Raw genomic sequence first — 6587 nt, 5'->3', positions numbered from 1 at the left:
CTGGCGGCTGCTGCCGAGAAATCACGTGGATTCGAGGTGCCAGCCCGAGCCAGATGGGGCTCGGGCGCGGGATGGGCGGGGGCCTAACACACCCGCTCCCCGCTGCGCCCACACCCTGGCACCTCCCCGCAGCCCCGCATCGGACCCAAGGACAGTCCCAGGAGACGTGGGGGCGCTCACCCCTTTCGTGGACGGGAAACTGAGGCAGGCGGGTGAAGGTCGGCTCACATGCGGAGCTCAGGTGGGTGGGGACCCTGGGCCAAGACCCTGTCTCAGTGCCTCAGTGGGGACTGGGTTGGATGGGAGCGGCGATACGGTGCAGGAGGGGACTTAGAACCAGGGGGAGAGCGGAGAGCCTCCAGGATGAACTAGGGGAGAAGGGAATGGCAGCAGCGTTCGCTCCTATTCACCGAACCCCTGGCTGGCTGACCCGGGAAAAACAGTCTACCAATTTATCTCATAAAGTAACCCTAAAATATTTCTGCAGGCATCACCCTATGTTCCAGGTGAGCCACTGAGGCTCAGGGAGGACAGAGGTGAAGGATCTTGCCCCAGTCACAGGAGGAATCACAGGCAGAAAGGGGGAGATGGAAAGAGGTAGGAGGGAGAGCAGGGAAGGAGAGGAGGGACTGGAGGGGGCAGAAGGAAGGGGAGGTGGCTGTCCCAGGATGGGGTCAGGGGCCGTCCTCAAAGTCCAGCTTCAGCTTCTCCAGGTTTTTGCCCACATCCTGGGACAGGGGGCTCCTCTCCCCCGGACATACTCATCCGGTGGGCAGCTGTGCCTGCTAGGAAGGCCTTCTACCCACCTCCCAGACATCCCACAGGGAAGCAACTTTCACTCCCAGACCGCTGGTGCTCCCCTGCCTCCCAGGCCTGGGGTGGGTGTGGGTGTGAGGATGCTGCAAGGTAGTGGTCACGACACAAGCATCAGCATCAGACATCCCTGGTTCAAGTCCTACTCTCCACCTTACTGACTGTGTTAGATAGGCCCAATGCCTTGACTTCTCTGTCCATCCTGGAGTGCACTTCCAGGCCAGGAGTCGGGACCCCCCAGGGTTCTTTTGTTGTTGTTGCTGAGAGGGAGTTTCACTCTTTTCCCCAGGCTGGAATCCAGTAGCGCGATCTCAGCTCACTGCAACTTCTGCCTTCCGGTTTCAGGCAATTCTCCTGCCTCAGCCTCCAGAGTAGCTGGCATTACAGGCATGTGCCACCATGCCCGGCTAATTTTTGTATTTTTAGTAGAGACGGGGTTTCACCATGTTGGCCAGGCTGATCTTGAACTCCTGACCTGGTGATCCGCCTGCCTCGGCCTCCCGAAGTGCTGGGATTACAGGCATGAGCCACCATGGCCAGCCCTGGGACCCCCGGCTTCTAAGTCCCCTCCTGCACAGCATCCCCCCCTCCCCTCCCAACCCAGTCTCCACCCTGGGCTGGGGCTGGGTAGGGGGACTCAGCCTGGGGTCCCCGCCCATCCGTGCTCTGCAGGTGAGCTGACCTTCATCCGCCTACCTCAATTTCCTGTCCACAAAAGGGGCAAGAGCCCCCATGTCTCCTGAGATTGCCCGTGGGTGTGGTGCACAAGGGCTCAGGGAGGTGCCAGGATGGAGGCTTTACAGGGAGTGGGTGTGCCAGGCCCCCAACCATCCTGCACCTGCCTCCCCATCTGGGTCCAGGCTGGCACCTCAGTTTTGCCATCTGTAAGTTGGGGATGATGTTAATACTAACTCCACATAGAGTGGTTGTGATCATTTGATGACTTAAAGTTGAGGCTGATGCAATCTACCTGAAGCCCATAAGCTGCCCTTATATTTTTGTCCCCTTCTGCAGGCCCCACATCCCCATGAGACTTGAACTGCCTTTCTCCTAGGACCAACTAGATATCTGCAAATTGCATGACAGCTCAGAGTGGGAAGGACACAGACTTTGCAGTGATTCCTTGTGTGTGACTCCCAGCTTCACCACTCCTGGTTGTGTAACCTCAGACAAATGCCTTGACCTCCCCTGGCCTCAGCTTCCTTATCTGTCAAGTGGGGTATTCCTAGTCTCCCCAGGCCACTGAGGGGCATGGTGGGAATGGATAAGAATGTGGGTGTGAGCTGTATGCATGGGAGGGATTGATTATGTTCCAGTATGTGCCTGCTAGGAAGGCCTTCCACTCACCTCCCAGACATCCCACAGGGAAGCAGCTCATGTTCACTGAGCACTGACGGGATGACTGGTCCTACATGAAGTCCCAGGAAAGACCTGTGCATGAAGTCCCAGGGAAGACACTGACCTGTTCCCTGTGCAGGCAGGGTAGACAGACACTTGAACAAATAACCACAGTCCAAGACACAAATGCAGATCATTTTCAGATGCATTTAATTCTGAACAGCCCTGTGAGGAGGGCAGGACAAAGATTATTATCCCATTAGACAGATGAAGAAGCTGAGGTCCAGATAAATCAAGTGAGTTGCTGAAGGTCACACAGCAATGAGGGGCAGAGCTGGGTCTTGACCCTGGAGCCCTTTTCACTCTGGGGGTACCAGGCCTGCCAGAAAGGTTATCACCAAAGGGTTCTGGAAGAGTGACCTCCTCAAACTTTCCCTGTCCTCAGACTGACTTGTGGCCTGAGAGTCCGCTATCAGCACATCATACCTTTGGCTAAAAATGTGCTAAAAATATGCCAGCCCCTCCAGTGTCAATCAAATGGCCATCAGTCATTTACACTTGAGTGTGGAGAAGCCAATCAGATTTTATGGGTTGGAGATGAGAAGGAATCTTGAGTGTTTGGACTTTTGGGTGGGAAACTGGAGATGTGAGAGGAAAGGTTGGCAGCAGAGAGAACTCAGGAGGTGGGTGGGGAGGGAGTCAGGGTTAACTGGAGGATGGAGTGAGTCCGCATGACCTGGACACTTCTGTGTACCTCACCCCCATGAAGTATAACCAATATCTGGCACTCGTGGAGCACTTAGGATATACCAGACACTGTGCTCTCTCCCTTTTTTTTTTTTTTTTTTGAGATGGAGTCTTGCTCTGTCACCCACGCTGGAGTGCATTGGCATGATCTCAGCTCACTGCAACCTCCACCTCTCCGGTTCAAGCAATTCTCCTGCCTCAGCCTCCCTAGTAGCTGGGACTACAGGTGCATGCCCAGCTAATTTTTTTAAAAACATATTTTAGTAGAGACCGGGTTTCACCATGTTGCCCAGGCTGGTCTCCAACTCCTGAGCTCAGGCAATCAGCCTGCCTTGGCCTCCCAAAATGCAGCCGCTCTCTCCTTTAATCTTTTTGTTTGTTTGTTTTTAAGACAGTCTCACTCTGTCGCCCAGGCTGCAGTGCAGTGGCGCAATATCAGCTCACTGCAACCTCCACTTCTGAGGTTCAAGCAGTTCTCCCGCCACAGCCTCCAGAGTAGCTGGGACTACAGGTGTACACCACCATATTCAGCTAATTTTTTTGTATTTTTAGTAGAGATGGGGGGTCATCATGTTGGCCAGGCTGGTCTTGACCTCCTGAGATACCCCTGCCTCAGCCTCCCAAAGTGCTGGAATTACAGGTCTGAGCCATCATGCCCGGCCTCTCCTTTACTCTTCATGGCAACTGTTATCTTTCTTTTTACAGATGAGAAAAGGGAGGCACAGAGAGGCTAAATAATTTGCCCAAGATCACACAGAAGCAGAGGAGCTGAAGGGTGGACCCAGGCAGGCCAGCTCTGCAGCCCCTGCTCTTGGCCACCATGGGCTCCTCCTCTGGGCTAACCCAGCCCTTGCCAGAATCCTACATGGAAAGTATTATCATCCCATTGAATAGAAGAGGAAATGGAGGCACAGAAGGGCCCCAGGATGGCAGAATTAGTAACTGGGGTTGGGGGGAGCTGGGATTAGACCCAGGTCTGAAAGCCAGGCCTTCCCTCTACCCTTCCTATTTGCCAAACACCCGGGCCCCATCCTGCCGAAGGTCAGCAGCCCAGGTGGCAGGATGTGCTTCTGCCTGGTGCTGGCCTTGGGGAGCACTTGTTTTTCACTGGAGGAAGCAGCAGGTGTGGCCTTCTTTATGGAAATGATCCTAACTGGGTTGGAGCCAGGACTCCCCCCAACACACACCCAGGCCAGGAGGACTTAAATAGGACTAGGTCAGAGCTTCTAGGCTTGGATGGAGGGGCTGGAATTTGGGAGAGGGTCTCGGAGGTCAGTCCCATTTTGGCAAGCCTCTCGCCCTCTGGACTCCATATCTCCTGCTAATTGCACTCCTTGGATGAGACAGTGACATGGAAGTGCCTCCCAGCTCAGCCCTGGGGAGACCTCTCCAAGGACAGTGAAGGAAGCTGGGGGCATGCCCCTACCCTTCTTTCTGGAGCAGAGCCCTGGGACCTTCTGGAGTCCCAGTCGGGCTGGGGTCTACAAGGGTTAAGACTCCAAGTGACTTCTCTGTCTGCCCCTCATGCTGATAAAAGTTTCCATTCAAGGAAGAACTGCCTTAGGGCTGCCAAGTTATCCTGATTCTGTCATTGTAGCATCAAGGTGGGGGCCTTGGGCCTTCCCAGCCTCTTCAAGGGGGCATTCTTGGGTGGGATGTGGCTCCTAACTGGTGTCACCACCTCAAAGGCCAATATCCCAAGACCCAGAATTCCCACGTTAGACTCAGGGACTAGCAAGATCACCCTGACTCCTTCTGCCAGGGCCCTTTAAGAGCCACCCATCCCGCCCATGAGTGCTCCTGCTTAGTGAGTCAGACCCTTGCATTAGGCCCCAGGGGAAGAAGAGAAACAGGCCTCAGAAAGCACTTGGAAGGGCAGGGAAGGGCTTGGAAGAAACCTGGCTCAGAAGATGGTGCCCTCCCCTCACATATTCCCAGACTTGAAGGGGCATCTTACTTCTGAGCTCCCCACAGCCCCAGCCTCCTGGCTGTCTCTCCTGGCTGCTGAAATAAAGGTCAAGCCCTTTTATCACCTTTATTATGTGACCCTGCCTGCTGGTTAGGCCTCATCTCTCGCCCCTAGTTCTTTGCTTTCAGGGCCACACCAGCCCTCTTGACTGTTCTTGAATCCATCATGATTCTTTCTACCCCAGGGACCTTGCACTAGCCAGCATCTTGCTGCACTTCCTCCTATCTCAATTGGCTAATGTGGGAGAGGCATTTTCTTTACACACCCAGAGAAAATAGAGCTTGCTACCTTCCAAGATTGAGATGGTTGGAAGAAACTTTTTGTATTGTAGCTTGAGGGTGGGAAGGAGAAGACACAATTTGAGCATAAGAAGGTAAGCTGGAAGCTGGGCACGGTGGCTTATGCCTGCAATCCCAGTGTTAGAAATGCTTGTTCTCCACTGCTGCAAAGAAATAGCACTCAAACATAGATTTAATTTTCTCAGCAAGGCAATTTTTAGTTTCTGTGGAAAGGGTGCTCCTCATAGATGGAACAATGGTGACAGCGCAGTTGAACAAGGGAGGGGAAGGGGTTCTTATTCCTGACCCAGGTAATCCCTGCTGCTATGTTGTTCCCCTGTTGGCTAAGGTTGGACCGCACGGTCTAAGCTAATTCCGATTGGCTATTTTAAAGAGAGCAGGGGTATGAGCCAGAGTGGCGAGGTGAGTAGTTTGGCAGGAAGGACAGTTAGGAACAGGTAACTAAAGGTGACTTACATCAGAGCAGGTGACCTACATCAGAGCAGGTGACCAAGGGTGACTCAGGTCAAAGCAGGTGACCGGGATGAGTCAGGATGGAGCTAGTGACCAGGGGAACAGGTGTGAACTACTGAATAAAACTGGTGGGAAAGGTTGTTTACTGAAATTAGAAGCAAGGGGGTGAAGAGAACCAGGAAGTTAAACTTTAAAATGGAGAATTAAAGAATAAGAGAGCTGAACATACAGACATACTGATTCTTTGAAGAAAAACTTGGGGTTAACTATATTTAACATGAGCACTTTGGGAGGTTGAGGCAGGTGGATCACTGCAGGTCAGGAATTCGAGACCAGCCTGGCCAACATGGTGAAACCCCATCTCTACTAAAAATACAAAAATTAGCTAGGTGTGGTGGCGGGTGCCTGTAATCCTAAATACTTGAGAGGCTGAGGCAGGAGAATTGCTTGAACCTGGAAAGTGGAGGTTGCAGTGAGCTGGGATTGTGCCACTGCATGCCAGCCTGGGTCACAGAGAGACTCCGTCTCAAAAAAAAAAAAAAAAAAAAAAAAAGGTGAGCTGGAAATAAGCTCAGGCTCATGAGCAGTTTATCTTCTGGAATAAAGTCGTTTGCCTTTTTAAAGGCTCTGTCTTCCTCCATTTCTACCAGAAACCAGACCTCTGAGGGCTCCTTCCCCTCCCACCATCCTCAGGATCTGAAGCCCTGGTCCTCCCTCACTTCCTGTCCAGCACTGGAACCCCATGGGACAGAGAGTGTGTGACAGCTCCTGCAGGAAGCTGGTCAGACGAGGAGAGTGCTGGGTTAAAGGGGATACATTTGGAAGGTATCCAGGGACCTGATCAGGGAGGACCGTGAGTCCCAAGGAGAGAAGTTTGGATTTCTTCCTCCAGTCACCATGGAGCTTGGAGGGTTTGGGGCAGCTGCCTTGGAAGGGCTGAAAAGAGGTGGACGGCACTGGTGAGACAA

General features: G+C 53.1%; 1 long non-coding RNA gene across 1 annotated transcript; it reads left to right on the top strand.

Annotated features, from left to right (window-relative positions):
• The first annotated feature begins 51 nt into the window (after window positions 1–51).
• LOC134757510 (uncharacterized) lies at window positions 52–6577 on the top strand. Its single transcript, XR_010131573.1, has 3 exons — window positions 52–241; window positions 488–597; window positions 1828–6577. It is a non-coding gene; the product is annotated as an uncharacterized lncRNA (long non-coding RNA).
• Window positions 6578–6587: the final 10 nt, after the last annotated feature.

This window comes from Gorilla gorilla, chromosome 18 (assembly GCF_029281585.2).
Source record: "Gorilla gorilla gorilla isolate KB3781 chromosome 18, NHGRI_mGorGor1-v2.1_pri, whole genome shotgun sequence".
Classification (NCBI taxonomy): domain Eukaryota; kingdom Metazoa; phylum Chordata; class Mammalia; order Primates; family Hominidae; genus Gorilla; species Gorilla gorilla.
This window is presented reverse-complemented; position numbering and strand designations above follow the sequence as displayed.